Source organism: Cervus elaphus, chromosome 21, assembly GCF_910594005.1.
Source record: "Cervus elaphus chromosome 21, mCerEla1.1, whole genome shotgun sequence".
Classification (NCBI taxonomy): Eukaryota; Metazoa; Chordata; class Mammalia; order Artiodactyla; family Cervidae; genus Cervus; species Cervus elaphus.
The window spans coordinates 63,787,204-63,806,566 of NC_057835.1; the positions used below are offsets into that span (position 1 = coordinate 63,787,204).

Below are 19,363 nucleotides of genomic sequence, written 5' to 3' on the forward strand. Positions count from 1 at the left end.
TTATGATCTTCGAATGTCTTAATCTATAATCCTCCTCAAATCCTCTCAGAAGCAGGCAAGTAAAAAGCCTAAAGTAATTGTAAAAATAGTGTCATAGCTTCAGATGGGCCACAGAGACATTTGCTTTTAAAACTGGAGGAGCCCTCACTCAGAATTTTTCTTTTTTTAGATGCCAGTCTGGGGCACTAAGCAGAGGAAATTTTTTAAAAGCTAGAGAAAAAGTCATTTATTCTCAAGTCTTTCACACAGCTCTTTTTCCTACCCACTGAAATTAAAAACAGACACACACACACATTGCCGGTGGATATTGTTGTGGGAAGGAATACAGTTCAGCTTTGTGCTCTGGGGGCAGACCTGGGTTTGAACCTCAACTTCATGACGTACTAGCTGTGATCTCAGTTTCTTCAATCAAAAACAGGAAAGAATAATGGTACTTCCCAGGTTGAATTGTCATGAGAAGTAAATCACATAATGCATATAAAAAGGGCTTAGACTAATGCCTGACCCCTGATAAATGTTCAAGTAATGGCACCTTTTATTATCATTTTCTTTACATTAAAGTCATTAAGATGGACATTGATAAGTTCTCAGTATACACTAGTAGAGTAGCTACTTTCCACATGTGACTTTTAATTTAATTAAAATAAAAGTCAACATTCAATTCTTTAGTTGCATTAGCCACATTTCAGGGGCTCAGTACCACATGTGGCTAGTATTTTTTTTCCCTCCACGGGTTTTGATGAGAGGAAATTGAAAAGTCAGTGGTGTAGAGGAAATTCAAGTATCAGTTGGGTAGCTGAACCCTGTCGTTGATGATGATGACAAGATCAGGTAAAATCTGAAGGTTTACCATGTGCTTTTATTTTTCTACACAAATCACACTTTATTTGTTAAGCATTACATATAATTCAGTTACATAACAAAGAATAAAATGTAAGAATTTTTAATGTTAGTCTCACATGCACTCATTCAGGTGGGCACATAATACTCCTAGGCCATGTTTCAGGGAGGTTAAAGTGCCTTTTCAGGGTCACAGGGCTGCCATAGAAATTGAGCTGAGATTTGAGCCAAGACTCTCTGTCTCCAGGGTCAGTGGACTAGAATCACTGTGTTTTCTTTCACGATGCCTTTGAATGAGGCAGTTCTCAACATTTTGGTCATTACTCAATGACCTTCCCTCAGAGTATAGCCCATAGAAGCAAAAGGAGGTGAAGCTAGACTTGATCGCTTTTAGTTATGGTGCTGGACAATAAAGAAGGCAGAGCACCAAAGAACTGATGCTTTCAAACTGTGGTGCTGGAGAAGACACTTCAGAGTCCCTTGGAGAGCAAGGAGATCAAACCAGTCAATCCTATAGCAAATCAATCCTGAACATTCATTGGAAGCACAGATGCTGAAGCTGAAGCTCCAATACTTGGGCCACCCAATGCAAAGAGCCAACTCATTGGAAAAGACCCTGATGCTGGGAAAGATTGAGGGCAAGAGGAAAAGGGGGCAACAGAGGATGAGATGGTTGGATGGCATCACTGACTCAATGGACATGGGTTTGGGTGGACTCCGGGAGATAGTGAAGGACAGGGAAGCCTCGTGTGCTGCAGACCATGGGGTCGCAGAGTCGGACATGACTGAGCGACTGAACGGCAGCAACCACCTTGCTTTCATGGCAGCAGTGCATTATGGTGGGAAGCCCTGAGTTTAGAAATAGAGACTCAAGAGTTAAGTTTGATCTTAAACAGTTGCTAACCTTTGTGAGCCTTGGTTTTCTCCTCTGTTTTCTTCATCCATTTTTTGGTAGAGCTGTTGTCTCCTGAAACTTGTTCACTTCAGTGCACCCACTCTGTGCAAGGCCTTGTTCTAAGCACTGCTCATGTACTAATACATTGACATCTCACAGCACCTTACCTAGTAGATTCTGTTAGCATCTCTCTTTTACTAGTATCAAAATTGAAGGCCTGAGAAGACCAGTAACTTGCCTAGACTCACACAGCTACTAACTGACATTGCGACAATCCAACTCATGTAGACTTGCTCCAAGGCTAGGCACTTGATAGTAAAGATCCTCTCCAAATGCTAAAGGAATCCATCTTAAATTTCCCCCATTCAACTCTTTGGGTGCCTTTGGAGTCCCTTCTGATTGGTCACAAAAATTCTTTCTAATTTATAGAGACGTGTTCAATATGTCAACCATCCCTCTTCTCCCTGCTAACTCCATTTGTGGGATGAGGTGTGGTCCTTTCCTTCCCATGCCTGTAGAAGTTATGCTAAGCTTTTTCCTCAGCCCAGGGGAGCAGTTTCCCAAGTGTTCTTCTCTTCCTGAACCCACTTCTCTGAGTCCTCAAATTCCCTAGCAAGGATTAACTCCTTTTTGGGGGGGTCACTTTATTCATTATTTAAAGTTGTAAATAACAACTCTCCAGCCTCTCCAGCTATCTTCCCAAATTCCTCTTCTCGCTCTCTTCTAGTATTTTGTCAGACTTAATTAGACTTAAATTCCTTAAAAAAAGAATTACTTTAAAATAACTCACATAGCAATTTTCCATATGTTGTTTTAACATGTTCTGCTTAAAATGAAGGCCATAGCTGACTGCAAGTAACTGAAAATATATTGCGATTCTAACATACTTCTGAGTGTTAACTCAGAGATTCTGGTAGTATTTTACCATCAGTCATTTGAGGCAAATTAGAGTCCTTGCACCAGTGATAGAATAATTTTTCCTCCCAGTAGAGATGCAGCCAGAATCTTAGAATTTAGGAGTAGCAGCTGGGTGTCGTCTTTCTAGCTTGGCCTTTCAGGAAGGGACAAGGAAGCAAAGAAAATGAGCAGCTACAAAACATTCCCCTTCCAACCCCTCCTTCTACCTCCAACCTGATTTAGTACAACATAGGTAACTGCATTTTTTTTTTTATTAAAAAAAAGAATTCTATCTGTGATAGAAATGGAGAACAGCTGCTTGCTAACCTCCTGACATTTTGCCTTTTACACTTTAATTCCAATTTCAGGTCACTTAATTTTCCACACTTATTTGACTTTTCCTTGTCCAAGCCTCCAATCCTTGGACTTTAATTATTTTTACAGCAATTTGCTCACACCCAGGTTTTCAATCTATGATAGCCTAGGAATGTTGAATCAATAGTACAGATACTTGCTGCTAGATTAAGGATGAGATAACTGTCAACTCTATGGGAACAATTAGAAATATAGAAAAGAAGCAGGAAGAACATCAAAAAACAAAACTAAACCCACCAACCAAACAAGCCCACCAAACCCTCTAAATTCTTTCTCATTAAAGATTTTCCAAAGCTTAAACTTCAGCAAAATATTATCCTCAAATGGAAATGAGTAAAGGACTCACATGGGTCGTATGCTAATTGAGGAATCCAGTTCAGCTCAGTTCAGTTCAGTTCAGTCGCTCAGTCGTGTCCGACTCTTTGTGTCCCTGTGAATTGCAGCACGCCAGGCCTCCCTGTCCGTCACCAACTCCTGGAGTTTACTCAAACTCATGTCCATCGAGTCGGTGATGCCATCCAGCCATCTGATCCTCTGTCATCCCCTTCTCCTCCTTCCCCCAATCCCTCCCAGCATCAGGGTCTTTTCCAATGAGTCAGCTCTTCATATGAGGTGGCCAAAGTATTGGAGTTTCAGCTTCAGCATCAGTCCTTCCAATGAACACCCAGGACTGATCTCCTTTAGGATGGACTGGCTGGATCTCTGTGCAGTCCAAGGGACTCTCAAGAATCTTCTCCAACACCACAGTTCAAAAGCATCAATTTTTTGGCACTCAGCTTTCTTCACAGTCCAATTCTCACAACCATACATGACCACTGGAAAAACCATAGCCTTGACCAGATGGACCTTTGTCAGCAAAGTAATGTCTCTGCTTTTTAATATGCTGTCTAGGTTGGTCATAACTTTCCTTCCAAGGAGTAAGTGTCTTTTAATTTCATGGCTGCAATCACCATCTGCAGTGATTTTGCAGCCCCCCAAAATAAAGTCTGTTTCCCCATCTATTTGCCATGAAGTGATGGGACCGGATGCCATGATCTTAGTTTTCTGAATGTTGAGCTTTAAGCCAACTTATTCACTCTCCTCTTCCACTTTCATCAAGAGGCTTTTTAGTTCCTCTTCACTTTCTGCCATAAGGGTGGTGTCATTTGCATATCTGAGGTTATTGATATTTCTCCCGGCGATCTTGATCCCAGCTTGTGCTTCTTCCAGCCCAGCGTTTCTCATGATGTACTCTGCATGTAAGTTAAATAAGCAGGGTGACAATATACAACCTTGATGTACTCCTTTTCCTATTTGGAACCAGTCTGTTGTTCCATGTCCAGTTCTGTTGCTTCCTGACCTGCAAACAGGTTTCTCAAGAGGCAGGTCAGGTGGTCTGGTATTCCCATCTCTTTCAGAATTTTCCACAGTTTATTGTGATCCACACAGTCAAAGGCTTTGGCCTAGTCAAGAAAGCAGAAATAGATGTTTTTCTGGAACTCTCTTGCTTTTTCGATGATCCAGTGGATGTTGCCAATTTGATCTCTGGTTCCTCTGACTTTTCTAAATCCAGCTTGAACATCTGCAAGTTCACGGTTCACGCATTGCTGAAGCCTGGCTTGGAGAATTTTGAGCATTACTTTACTAGCATGTGAGATGAGTGCAATTGTGTAGTAGTTTGAGCATTCTTTGAGGTTGCCTTTCTTAGGGATTGGAATGAATGCGGACCTTTTCCAGTCCTGTGGCCACTGCTGAGTTTTCCAAATTTGCTGGCATATTGAGTGCAGCACTTTCACAGCATCATCTTTCAGGATTTGAAACAGCTCAACTGGAATTCCATCACCTCCACTAGCTTTGTTCATAGTGATGCTTTCTAAGGCCCACCTGACTTCACATTCTAGGATGTCTGGCTCTAGGTGAGTGATCACACCATTGTGATTATCTGGGTCATGAAGATCTTTTTTGTACAGTTCTTCTGTGTATTCTTGCCACCTCTTCTTAATATCTTCTGCTTCTGTTAGGTCCATACCATTTCTGTCCTTTATCGAACCCATCTTTGTGTGAAATGTTCCCTTGGTATCTCTAATTTTCTTGAAGAGATCTCTAGTCTTTCCCATTCTGTTGTTTTCCTCTGTTTCTTTGCACTGATCGATGAGGAAGGCTTTCTTATCTCTCCTTGCTATTCTTTGGAACTCTGCATTCAAACGGGAATATCTTTCCTTTTCTCCTTTGCTTTTCACTTCTCATCTTTTCACAGCTATTTGTAAGGCCTCCTCAGACAACCATTTTTCCTTTTTGCATTTCTTTTCCATGGGGATGGTCTTGATCCCTGTCTCCTGTACAATGTCACGAACTTCTGTCCATAGTTCATCAGGCTCTCTGTCTATCAGATCTAGTCCCTCAAATCTATTTCTCACTTCCACTGTATAGTCATAAGGGATTTGATTTAGGTCATACCTGAATGGTCTAGTGGTTTACCCTACTTTCTTCAGTTTAAGTCTGAATTTGGCAATAAGGAGGAATCCAGTTAGATGCCCATAATTATGTAATGAAAAGTTTAAACAAGAATAAGCAGGTGTGACCAAAATGACTTCCTTGTGTGAGAGGTGAGTTTATACTTCGCTTTTAATACCTTGATGACAGTGAATCTAAGACAAGTCTCAGGGGATCTCTTCGTTGGCAGGGCATTTTGCCGTGGTGGGGCCTCTCCTGGCACACACAGAGAAGGGGTGTTCTTCATTCCTTCACATGTGTTCCCTTTTTCCTCCCTTCCCAGCGGCTGCTCAAATCCTCCTTGTCAGAATGGAAAGATAAGGGGAGCCAGAAAGTTCTGACTTGACGTCATTGCTGTCACACAGCTTTATAGTCTCTGGACCTGGCAGGTATTTAAGGCTGACGTTTTTCCTTCTGGGTGTTTATTATAGACTTTTCAGAGACGACCCACTTCCCCAACCCCACATTCCCACCTCCACCCCTGCTTGCGGCTCTAATCACTGGCGCCCTTTCCCCAGTGTAGTTCTCTTTATGCAGATGATGCACTGTCTCTTCTTTGGTTCTTCATTTACTCCCTCTTCATCCCAAGGAATCTACAGTCACCTCTAGCTTTCATCAAGCATCTAGGAGACCCTACTAGAAGGCCCTCACGTGACCTCACACCAGCCCTCACACAACCCCATGTCCACTTTATCACCGGAAATATGCAAGCATTCTTTGCGCTGATGAGCTCTGGGAGTGCAGGCCCATCTGATTCCAATACGTCCTTGAACTCAGGCCGGCCACTCAAGTCCACTTCCCACCTTGTAGGATTTTCAATCCAAGGTGACTTCTGTAATGCAGGGGTAAACTGCCCTTCATCAGGCTTGAAGTGGAAATAGCCTTGAAGTGGAAATAGCCTTGAAGTAGAAAAATGGGCTTCACCTCTTTCCCAGGAGTTAAAAGTACAGCTCTCTCCAAATGAATCCTTCTCACAAATTCTTTTCTCAAGTGTCTCCCTCTCATCTTTCTCTTTGATATTCTTGTTGAAGGTGAGGGGTCTGCTTTCTGTCACTAGTTATTGGACACTAAAAGTTTGCCATGGGTTTATCATCTCTAAACTGAGAGAAAAGTTTTCACTTTGACACGTTGCCACACACGTAATCCGCAGACTACACTCACTGACTGTGTGTACTGTTAGGCCTAGACCAAGCTCTGCTAGGGCGAAATGTGCTCTCAAAGGGACTTTAGCAGGGAGTTCTTCCCAGGAAAAAGACCTCTACTCAATGGGTAATGCCCTGATTAGAGGAGCTAAATGGCTTGAAACCCACTCTACCATAGTAGTGATTGGATTTTTTTTTTTTTTTTTATTAGAAAGAGGAAATGTTTTTCTTTGATCAAAATCTCAAGGGTAATTGGGTTCCAGCAGGGAGGCATTTGCTCTTGATTGCGGCCCTCTGTGTTTAGACTGGCGTGTCATTGCAGCCTGCCCCTAGGCTTCCAGGCCATGCCAAGTGGAGAATTCTGAGTTCGCCCATCAGCTGGGCTGGCAGTTTTCAGAGAGCAGTTCCAGTTGCTTTGACTTTCTCTTTTGAGCTCCTCCTGTCTTTGCTTGGGGGTCTGCATTCCTCGTGTCAAACTGGCTTTTGAAAGAACTTCCCACTGTCTAGTTCAGGGGCCGTTACAAAAGTGGCCCCAAGCCGCCCGTGGCCCACTGGTGAGATTTTTGTTTGGTTGTAGGTCTGCACAGTGTTTTAAAAGCCGAGTCATCTAGGCTTGTTCCTTTCAACCTAGATCACACAGTTGCTGTCGGCTAACTGTGCATACCTGCGGGCATTGAAGCTTTACTACCTCCTTTTGGATCTTTTGGGAGAGCTTCCTGTGTGAATTAAGGTAAATGCTCTGAAACAAATCAATATGTCTTCGAGTGATTAGGAGGTAAGGTAAAGTTCCTTTTTGTAGTTTTCCATTTCCTTTGTCCTTGACTGATTGTTTAGTGGGAAGAGGCGTGGTGCGTGCTAAGTCGCTTCAGTCTTGTCCGACACTTTGCGACCCCCGTTTGCAACCCCATGGGCTGTAGCCCACCAGGCTCCTCTGTCCATGGGTTTCTGCAGGCAAGAATACTGGAGTGGATTGTCATGCTCCTCCAGGGGATCTTCCCGACCCAGGGTTGGAACCTGTGTCTCTTACGTCTCCTGCATTGGCAGGCGGGTTCTTTACCACTAGCGCCACCTGGGAAGCCCTGAGAGGAGTGATGGGAAAGTATCAGAAAGAAGGGGCCTCGTCTCTGTGGCATGAAGGCTGCTCAGGTGAGGACTGTGCATAGGTAGAGACAAAAGAGGGGCGTTTATTACACACACAGAAGGATACACTCACATTCCCGCTCCACACTGACAAGAGTTCTTTAACGCTTAAATCAAGAAGATGAGGGATGACTCAGTAGGCCTTTGGTCAGTGATACTTTAATGGGACCAAAACACATTGGGAAAATCAGCCTTTATCCCTTAAACTTCTCCAGAGTGTAACCAAAGCGGTGCCCACAAACAAAGCACCCTCTTGTCCACAGCAGCCCTGACCTGTGGCACAGCTTGGCGGGGTACTCTTTGAACTAGAAAGTGGCCTGTCTCCATATTATGAAGGTGGATACTCTGGCAGCTCGCCTTGTACAATCCCAGTGACAAGACCACTGTTGTCTTTGTCACATATGGATTTGGCAGCCCCTTGGGAGGCGTTGCCAACCCTCCCCCAGCTGGTTGTGTAATGGATTTGCTGTGACTGCGTTTACCTGGGAGGAATGCCTATTGCAGCTAGTCCACATGGCAGCCTGTCTGTGCTCCAGAGTGTGTGTGATGTGGGCTGGGTGAGTCTAATTATAGCATCATGAACCCACTTGCACCTGTCGTTTCATCTCAAATCCAGAATTCTGTTGGAACCAGGGTTTGATTTACCTGGTCACACTCCTGCTTGCTCCTGGAGCTGTGGTCTTTTCTAGGGAGTGCAGAAAGCTCATTCTTTCTTGCCTGTGATCATCACCCCCAGCCCCCACCCCCCAATTTTACTCAGGACAACAGGTAAATGGTGGAAATCTATTCTTTCCCTGCTGTGCGTTACTTTTCTCCAGGAAAACGCACTCCAGTATTCTGGAGTTCATTCAGAATACTCCAGGATTCTGGCCTGGAGAATTCCGTGGACTGTATAGTTCATGGACTCGCAAAGAGTCAGACACAACTGAGTGACTTTCACTCAGTTTGTAGAACCTGCTAAAACCAAAGGCTTTAATTCTTGCAACATAGTATAGTGGGAAACCAACACAGTTAGCTGTGGTTTTGTGGTATATTTAGATTCCAGCATTGATTCCAAGAACAATAAATACTGGTCCAGTGCTTAATAGGAGCTAGGCTTTTATCATATTGTTGTTTTACAGGTGAGGAAACTGAGGCACAGAGAAGTCAAGGAATTGGCTTGAGCTCATCTGGTGAGTAAGTGGGGGAGAAGAGGGAGTCGAATTCAGGCAGTGTGGCTCCTGAATCTTTGTTCCTAATCATCACTGCCTGGACTCCTTCAGATTAATGATGAAAAATTCAAATGAGATTGCATGTGAAGGTTCAATGAGTTCCGAAGTATTAAACAGATATCGATTATCCCTCTCTGTGTTCCTTAGGGGTGAGTGTTATGGACAGGCATTCCTTCTGAAGAGAGTAGAAGTATGAGAAAGAACTTCAGCAGCACATGTACTGATAATGTCACCAGCATGGTCATTGCATTAGTTTTCTATTGCTGGGGGCTTGGACTTCAAATAACACAAGTTTATTATCTACTAGTTCCTGGGGGTCAGGAGTCCAGCATAGGCCAGCTGGATCCTGCTCAAGGTCATCTCAGGCTGAAATCCAGTGGCAGCTGGGGCTGTCATCTGAGGCTCAGGGTTGTCTTCCAAGATCACTGCTTGTTGGCTAGATTCATTTCCTTGAGGTTGTAGGACTGACATCCCTTTCTCCTTGCTAGCCTTTGGCAGGGACCACCCTCAGCTCTCGAGGACTCCTGAGGTTCCTTGCCAGTTGTATCTCCCATAGGCAGTTTGCAGCACAGATGTCTGCTTTCTTCCAGGCCAGGAGGAGCTCGCCTCTCTCTAGCTGGCTGGGATGGAGTGGCTGTCCCATCACTATTTGTCATATGAAAGGAAGTGAAAGTGTTAGTCGCTCAGTCATGTCCAGCTCTTTGCAACCCCTAGGACTGTAGCCTGCCAGGCTCCTCTGTCCTTGGGATTCTTCAGGCAAGAATACTGGAGTGGGTAGCCATTCCCTTCTCCAGGGGATCTTCCTGACCCAGTGGTCGAACCTGCGTCTCCCACATTGCAGGCAGATTCTTCACCATCTGAGCCACCGGGGAAGCATATAATGTAACCTAATTGAGGAAGTGGCCATCCCACCACAGTTCCAGATTCTACCCCCACTTGACTGGAGGGATTATACAGGTGGATACAACCTGGGCTATGGAGTCTTGGGGGTATCTTAGAATTCTACCCACTCGGTTGCAGTTTTGGAGCCCAGAGGGATCTCAGCAACACTGCCAAAGTGGGTGTTAGAAAATGGTGAAATGGGTTACTAGTGCACAAGGATACGTCTCCTAAACATATTTATGTGCTATTCTGGTTAATGCTGTAGAATCTTGAGCCTTCTGCTTAGGTCTTCTAGGGGCTTTTCTGCCACGGGAATAATCAAGGCCACCAAAGGCCAGGTGGGGAGAATTGCCAGGGAGTTTGTGGACTTGATTCTGATGAAAGTTGATGCAGCAACCTTTGCAGGCGCGCAGGCTCACCCTGTTTCTTACATGCTTTGCAAACCCTGTGTGTAGTACTATGTGATGGGCGTCCAGAGCAAGGATTGCTCTTTGACAGAATGTAATGATTGCCTCTGTCCCACTGGCCCACAGGCAATTGTTTTCTTTCCACATGGTGTGGACAGAGTCTGTGTGGGTGGTGCTGGTTTGGTTTCTGTCATATTTTATTTGCCCATTTCCTGAAGGCAATTTAAATCCCCAAATTGGTTCAGTTGAGAATTACCATGGAGGAGCCCCAGGATCAGTTTAGTACTGTAAAGCAATGGCCATTAGGAAATTTCAAGGAGTCAGAGACCTTAGGAGACCCCATAAGAAGCACCAGTATCCTCACCAGCTGGAAACTGTGTTGCTAAAGTTAAGTATATGCACACTGGTAAACTCAGATGGCTCAGGGGTGAAGGCAGGGCATAGAGAGACTTTATCTGGGCACAGGTTGAGTGCTTTGAAACTTCAGGTGTTGAAATCATGAAAATATTTATTGGTAAAAGATGTATATACAAAGTGCTATCAGTTCAGGTCAAGATCCTTTGTTGGTTTTCTTGAAGATTTAAAAACAACAGCATGGTCAAGAAAGAAGGAGGTAAACTGATGTGAAGCACTTCAGCTTGTTCCAATGGTCATGCTAAGAACCGGGTCCCTTCCAGTTGTAGGCTGAGGGCAGTGGCCATCAGGAACATCTCAGTGATGCTACTGAGAGCATTCTTTTATTTTGAAAATTATGAACGTAACACAGTCATCCCTTGGCATCTGTGGGAGATTGGTTCCAAAATCCAGAGATGTTCAAGTCCCTTGTATAAAATTGCCTAGAATAGCAGGCTCTTGTATCTGTGGGTTTCACCGATGGGTTTTTGTGGATGGGTAGGTTTCTGTGGGTCTGCGGTTGGTTGAATCCATGGATGTGGAACCCGTGGCTACAGAAGGCCAACTGCGTGTGTTCATGGCAAACAAATAAAATTAGAAAAATAGAAGAAAGAAAAAAGTTTAAAAAATTGTGTATAATTTCAATAACAGTTGATATTTTGCCACACATGTGGATATATGTTATACACATATGAGAGGGAAACAGGTGGGAAGGCCAGAGGTCCCCAGGCGGTAGGAGGAAATAAACTGCAAGTGGCGGATGTCTTTTTTTCTTCTCTACACTAAATTAAAAGAGGCTTCTTTTAATTCTGTGTTGACGACACCTGGCTCTGCCTTGAGCTAACCAATGTGTTTTTTCTTAGGTTAATGAAACTGTGTATTTGCTTTGGAATTTGCCTTTCCTCAAAATGGTTCTGCCTAAGACTAACTTTTCTTTTCTCAAACCTTGGGCTGATAATGGCTCAACAAACCAGTCTTCCTGTCAATTGTTTTATGGCTGGGGGATGACACACCTCGAGCCATCCTATCTCAAAAGTGCATGTTGTGGGAGAGGGGCCTGGTGAAACTCCCTCAGCCTTGAGGTGCCTCTCTTATCTGGTTAATAGCTTTCTGACAGACAAAATACCTTGCTGCAAACTAACTCTCTCTGTCCCCTTCTGATATCTATGTCAGAAGTTTTCCCTGTCTCTGTTATACTTTAGTAAAACTTTGCTACACAAAAAGCTCCAAGCCTCGTCTCTGACCCCAGATCAAAATCCTCTCCTCTGGAGGTCACAAATTCTGGTGTAGGACTTGGCTCACAGCAGCAACCTTTCACACACACACACCCAATATAATTTCATTTAAAACATTTTTACAAGTATATTTTGAGATTTTTAACATGAAATTAGATATTCTTCTATAGTATAATGGTGTGATGGTTAAGAGTACAGAATTCTGGAATCAGAACAGACTTCCTGAGTTTGAATAGCTCAGCACCATCTAATTCAGTGTTCTTGGGCAAGTTACTTAACTTCGTTGCCTTAGTTTTCTCTGTAAAATGGGGGCAATAATAGTACTTACATCATAGAATTATAGTAAAGATTAAATGTGTTATATATTTACAAATTGCTTAGAATAGAACCTGCTGCATGCTAAGTGCTATGTAATGTTTGTTTTTATTAATGGTTGCATAGAATTCCATCTTCTGAGTGAGTCATAACTTATTTATCATCCATTGCTTGCTATTTGGATGTTTTTGATTTTTGATGATTACAAATTGTGAAACCCAGGTACACATTTTTTGTGTGCCCATTTAAAAAGTTATTTCCTTATTTCAGGAAATAAAGTTTCTGGATGAAGATATATTAATATTTTTAAGGTTTCTGTTACATATTAGCAAATTAATCCTCTGAAACATACCAGTTTTCATGTCTACAGTACTGTCTGTTGTTCTCAGTGTTGAGACAAAAACAGTATCTTATATTGTTTCCATTGGCATTTCTTTAATTACAAGAGATTTTCCCATGTGTTTATTTGCAATTTACATTTATACTTTATAAATTATTGCTTCCTGGCCTTTACCGATTTTTACCTTTCTCTCTTAAACTGACATTAAGTGCTTCTAGTACATACAAGGCATACTGAGTGCATTTAACAGTAATGATGATGAAGATGATGAAGACAGTTGCCCAAGGCATACATCACATCTCAGAGGCAGTAACCTCCTGTGGTCAACTTCTCATGCAAGGATCACCCAACTCCTGATCTTCCATCAGAGGCATTTCATTATAGCCTCCGTGTTCTTCAAATTTGTTATTATTATTATTTGGTTATATTTCTATGGGGCTTCCCAGGTGGTGCTAGTGCTAAAGGATCCGTCTACCAGTGCAGGAGACTCAAGAGGCCCAGGTTCGATCTCTGGGTCAGGAAGATCCCCTGGAGAAGGGAATGGCCACCCACTCCAGTGTTCCTGCCTGCAGAATCCCATGGACAGAGGAGCCTGGCGGGCTACAGTCCATGGGGTCGCAAAGAGTTGGGCACAACTAGCGACTGAGCACACACAGCAACAGTATAAATTTGTGGTATAAAGAGCCTATGGTTCGGTTATTTGAGGAAGAGGTTGCCATGAATGTTGCTTGAAACACTGCAAGAACAGGATCATATCCTGCCTCTGTAACTTCAGAAATCATCTTGAGGTGGTGGACTTTTCTGAATGAGATTTCATTAGCGACAGTTTTCGTCTTTGCATCGCAGTAAATATTGTGACTACCTGGGAGAGAATCTCTTGGTTTACTAAAGAGCTAAGTAGGCATTGAATGAGAAACTGTCAGTAATTCTGTGAACATGTGGAGGAAGATTTATTTTTAAAGGCCTGGGTGTGCAGTGGGTCTCAGGAACAAGAATTTATTCATTGTTTAAATTAGCTCCTGAATTTTGCCTTCCCTTTGGCTATGGAGACCTCTGGCTACATAGTATGCTGTTACTGAGTGTTGAATATCAGCAGCAGTTGATGGTCTTAACTTGGGTTCCTGATTTTCTCCGTGCAAATCTTGCAGGCTAAAACACATGATAAAATCATGTTTTTAAAATACCATGAAAACATGTAAACTTCAGTGAAGTGAAACTTGTTCTGTTCTGGAAAATAGACCACGATCAATGGGGACAAATTCAACATTTCCTGTTAATGTAAGAAAGAACTGTTTTTTGTTTTGTTGTTGTTGTTTTTTTTAATCTCAGGAAGTGTCTCCTCATAGTATGGCTCACTTTTTTGAAGCAGTCACTGGGATTTTTCCAGCATAGATCAGATGATTAAAAAGTAATACTTACTGGATTTAAGATGGAAAAGGAGGGACCCATGCACTAGGTAACTTCTAGACTAGATTACTTCTAAGGTTTTTTTCCAACTCGGAGATTCTACAATTATGTTAATTAAAAGAAATCATCTGCCTATTTTTCTAAAGTGGTAAAACTAATAGAAACTGAAGGTGGAGTGGTTGGAAGGAGGAGGAAAGGGGACTTGTTATTTAACGGGTATAGAGATGTGCTAGGTGAAAAGTTCTGGACATCTGTTTCAACAAAGTGAGCATACTTAACATGACTGTACAGCTAAAAATGGTCCAGAAGGTAATTTTTATGTATATTTGTTTTACCAAAATAAAAACAGAATAAAACAGCCATGAGACTGCTATGAGTTTTGCTCTAGGCCAGGCACTGGAGGGGACCTGTAAGTCCAAGACAGTCCCTGCCCTCAGCTGGTTCACTTCTCCGTTTCTGTGAGAAGTGAGGTGCCTGGGCAGGAGCCCAGGGTCCTCAATAGCCAGTTATGATGGCATCACTGCCCTTGCTCCTGTGGGCACCGCCAGTAATCCAAAGAAACAGAACGCCTTCTCCCTTCTGCTGTCTTCCAATTTCCTGCTAGTGCCCCAGATGATAGAACCCAATAGGAAGCCAGCTGGTGAGTTAGTCTGAAAAAGGTGGTGTGCATAGAATGTCCATAGAAAGGAAGAATGTACGTAGAACACAGTGTGGGGTTGGGCGAGGAAGGCGCTGTTAGGCACAGTCCACCTCTTTGTCTCTTCTGCATCCACTCACAGCCTTCTACCCACACATAAACTTGATGAAACAACCCCAGCAGCATTGCAGTGCTTCTCTTGACACAACTATCCCTTTAACAAATGAAGGCATGCTCCCCTTTTCCCCAATAAGGGAGATAACAAAGCTTCATCAGTCAGTATTTCCATGTTTGAATGATCTTAGTGACTCTCACAGGTTAGTCAAAATCCCACTGTATAACCCACAAGACTAAATTGGAAAGTTAAACTATCAACCAGCATCGCTTATATGACAGAGCAGGGGAAAGGAAAAAGGAGGAAGTGATTTCTATATACAAATATGTACATGAAAAAAACAAAGGAAGAAAATACACATAGTTGCTGCAATTCTCACTTCTCTAGCTGATCACAAGGCCATAACTGATATATAGTGATAGGTAGATAGATATAGGATCTGCATATGAACATGAATTTGGGCAAACTCCAGGAGATGGTGAAGGAGAGGGAGGCCTGGTGTGCTGCAGTCCACGGGGTTGCAGAGTTAACACAACTTATCGACTGAACAACAACAACAATATCTGAAACTGAATCTATAGCTATATGCTTTCCTCCTTCTCTTATCCACTTTGATGTTCGTCTTCCTTTTAAGTAGTCCTTTGGTTTGTGAGGATTCTTTCTCTGCTGGGTTGTGGCTTCATTCCTGAAGAGTCTGTGTCCCTAGTTGTTCTTTCTTTACTGGGCTGGTGAAATCCTCTATCAACTTTACTACTGACCATGGAAGTTATAAACAGAACCCCAGAGAATCCTCTGAATTACAGATGTCCCTCTTCAGGCCGCTATTGTTCAGCAGCAGCCCTATTTTCATCTTTACATTTGGGACCAATCAACTTAACATGGACAGCAAAACCTTTCTTTGTCCATTAGTTTAATGGCACAAGGAGTCTAAAATGACAAGGAGGAAGCCTCAAATTTGAGTATGGTAGAACCATTTTTTTGTGCCCATAATGGAACCAGCAGAGCCCCAAATCTCAGGAGTGGGAAGCAAAATTTTTGTTTAAGTGTAATAACAAAAGCAGACCCTGTAACTTTAATCCTTGGTTTCCAGATCCAAGTGTCCTAGTTATGGAAGAAATAACACTCTATATGGGTTGTTGACTCAAAGCATATACCTCACTCTATAAGATAGTGCCATACATTTTCAAGGTGTTATCTCCCAGTGGGTGATATTACTGAGCCTTCAATTGGTGATTCCACCATTATGTCAGGCCAGCTGCTTCTGGATGATGGAGTGTGTGGCAAGACCAGAGAATTTCATGGTCATAAGCCAGTTGCTATACTTCTTTTGCTGAGAAATTAGTGCCTTGGTCAGAAGAAATGTTGTGATGGGTACTATGATGATCAATAAGTATGTGGATGGTGGTGTTTGCAAAAGGCAAATCCATATCCAGAATGTATTTATTCCAGGGAGGACAAATCTTTGCCTCCTTCTTTCTGGAAGGAGATCAAGGTAATCAACCCAAGGTAATCAGATTGGCTAGCTGGTTTGCCAGGGCTCATTGTTGGCTCCTACTGTTGGGAAGTTGAGAACTCAGCAATGGTGATAGCAAGATTTGCCTTGGTGGGCCTTTGCACAACCAGCTTGATGCTGCCATAGATACTCTGAAGACAAGTCTTTGGAGAAAGCACTGGAAAAGACAAAAGCACAGGGAAGGCACTGGGGAAAAAGAGCTGACTGTCATCTGACATCCTCAGAATGTTATCTTGTCCACATTATCATTGAGAGCCTCTGCAGTGGTGCTCTTTTGTGGGTATTCACATGGGATACAAATATTTCATGGAGCTTCCCTGATGGCTCAGTGGTAAAGAAACTGCTTGCAATGCAGGAGGCATAGGAGATGCAAGTTTGATCCTTGGGTAGGGAAGATCCCCTGGAGGAGAAAATGGCAACCCACTCCAGTATTCTTGCCTAGAAAATCCCATGGATAGAGGAGCCTGGTGGGCTACAGTCCACGGGGTCGCAAAGAGTAGGACACGACTGAGTGACTGAGTGCAAACACACACCCACAAATATTTCATACCCTTTCCCCATTCCAAAAGATCATCCATTTACCTGTTTCACAGCCCTCCTTTTAACCAAATTTCCAATTCCATCCTTTCTAATTCTTTGACCATCTGGTTAAATCATTCGTTACTACTTATGAGTTGGTATAGATTTGTACTTCTGACTATTTTTCAGCCTAGACAAAGTGGATATTCAGATGTACTGTAAAGTTCTACCAACAGGGAGGATTTTCTTTCTCCACTATTTTTCAGGGCCACTCTGAATGAATATGCACCAGTCTGTTTCCAGCTACTGCTGGTAATATAATGAACATACCCGAGTCTTTTTTTGACCATTAACTGGTTACAGGGAGCTCCTTATGGAGTCATGGGCATGGGCTGAGAAAGGGAAAGCAATGTAGCATAAGTAGTGGCCATAGGAAGCTGAGTCACCTAATTATATAACTTACTGTACCTTCCAGACCTGCTGTAGACCTATCATATATATATATCTTGGTGACAGAGTGTGACTGCACTTAACTGATTCTATGGTGTGGGGGATCAAATGACACAGTTAATTTATGGTGGGTAGCTTAGGTCATGTGGTCATCAAGTGTCCAAGGCCAGGAGTTCAAGAGCCTAGGAATGTACTTTCAAGGGGAAAAATCAGCAGCTGTTTCTCTGAGGGAGAAAATCAGTAGAAAAGCCTGGTGTTTTTACAAAACATTAGTATTCTAAGTTTTGATTTTTATATAGGGCTTGCCCCATGATTGTTAAATCATCCCCTTTTTTGGCGGGGGGTGGGCGGATGAGCTATAACACTTCTAGGGAGTCACGATGAGATTTATTGGGAATGGAGGCCATAGTCAGTCAGCATCTTTCCTTTCATGTTTTCTTCATTGAATTATATTTCTTCCTAGCTGACTTATTCTAGTATTGATTATAGAAGTGTATTGAATATATTTTAACTCTCCTTCCTGAAATATGAATCACTGTTGTGTTATTTACCTATCATGCTTCCCCTAAACTTGGAAAATATCAGAAGCTTCTTTAGATCCTTTTTCATGCTTCTAAGGAGTTGGCTAGAAGTATCTTCTTTTTTAAAAAATCAAGTTACTTTGTTGTAAAACAAAACACAGATCCCCTCTTCCAAGTGAAATACATAGCTTAGTCAATTAGAAAGTGAAAGTGAAAGTTGCTCAGTTGTGTCCGACTCTTTGCGACCCCATGGACTGTATAGTCCATGGAATTCTCCAGGCCAGAATACTGGAGTGGGTAGCCTTTCCCTTCTCCAGGGGATCTTCCCAAACCAGGGATAGAACGCAGGCCTCCTGCATTGCAGGCGGATTCTTTACCAGTTGAGCCACAAGGGAAGCCCAAGAATACTGGAGTGGGTAGCCTATCTCTTCTCCAGCAGATCTCCCCAACCCAGGAACTGAACCGGGGTCTCCTGCATTGCAGGCGGATTCTTTACCAACTGAGCTATGAGGGAAGTCCAGCTTAGTCAATTACCATAAGGCAGAAGCATTTGTAACTACAACCAAAGTTCAGCAAGTAAAAATTACCACCCACTCCAGAAGCCCCTTCCATGTACCCTGTATCAATCACAACCCTTTACTTCCCTTCGCAAGTAACCATTACCTACGCTTTAACAGTGATCACCCAAATATGCATCCTTAGGTCCTACAGTTTAGCAACTTTAAAAAAATGAGTGTGCTTATTTTTTAAAAAAATTGCTACAGCTTTCTTTTAATCTATAGGTTCCTGCTCCATCTCTTTCTTTTCCTTATAGTTTATCTCTGGATGAACCCAGTCTGCTGACCCGTAGAGTTTCTCACGGTCATGACACATTCCACTGTTCCTCTGTCTTCTGTAGCCCTGTAATGTGGTAGCTGGATTTGGAGTCTTGATCAGACTCAGATATAATTCCTTTGGCAACATTCTAAGAGTGTTCTTCCATCAGGAAGCATGTAATGTCTGTCTCGTCCTTTTTGTGATGTTAACTCTTGCTGATGCTCAGTGCTTAGATTCCTTTATTCATTGGGGCTGGCAGAATGGTTATATTCTATTTTAGTCTTATTTTTTCATTTATCAGATGGAATACGTTCATAAAGAATTGCTTCCCCTCATCTACTTTTTGATTACCCAGTGGTGCTATTCACATAGGAGAGACATGATAAATATTTGACTCTTTTATTTACCAAGCATCAAAATCATGAATCTGATTCCCTTTCATCTTCCAATAGTATGCATATATATATATATATATATATATATATATATATATATAGACTTAAGCATATTTGATGTGTTCCATTTAATTGCAGTTATCTTTTTGAAACCTTAAAGACTGATAGAAGCCTCTTAAAGTTGTCTCCTGTTTATTTTTCCCGGATGTCCTTTGTAGATATAAACTCCATGGACTGAAAACTCAAGAACCACTTCTCTATCTCAGCCTTTTCTCCATTCATTTATGGCCTTAACTGACCGGGGAATATGTTTGAAGAGCGGGCACACCCTCTATAGAAAGAGAATATGTGCTTTCTGTTTACAAATATTCCTGGCTTTGTATTGAGAGCCTAGAGCACTGGCTTCCTGTTGGGCCATTCTCCTCTGAAAAGGAGATTGCTTTGCC

The 19,363-nt window shown here is 42.6% G+C and overlaps 1 protein-coding gene across 2 annotated transcripts in view; it reads left to right on the top strand.

The window, feature by feature from the left end:
* The first annotated feature begins 7,332 nt into the window (after positions 1–7,332).
* Positions 7,333–19,363, top strand: part of NCALD (neurocalcin delta) — a 322,563-nt gene continuing 310,532 nt past the window's right edge. For both annotated transcript variants that reach the window (XM_043879831.1, XM_043879829.1), the window contains exons 1-2: positions 7,333–7,351; positions 8,883–8,933. The gene's annotated coding sequence lies outside the window, so the exon portion shown is untranslated. The remainder of the gene's footprint in view (positions 7,352–8,882; positions 8,934–19,363) is intronic.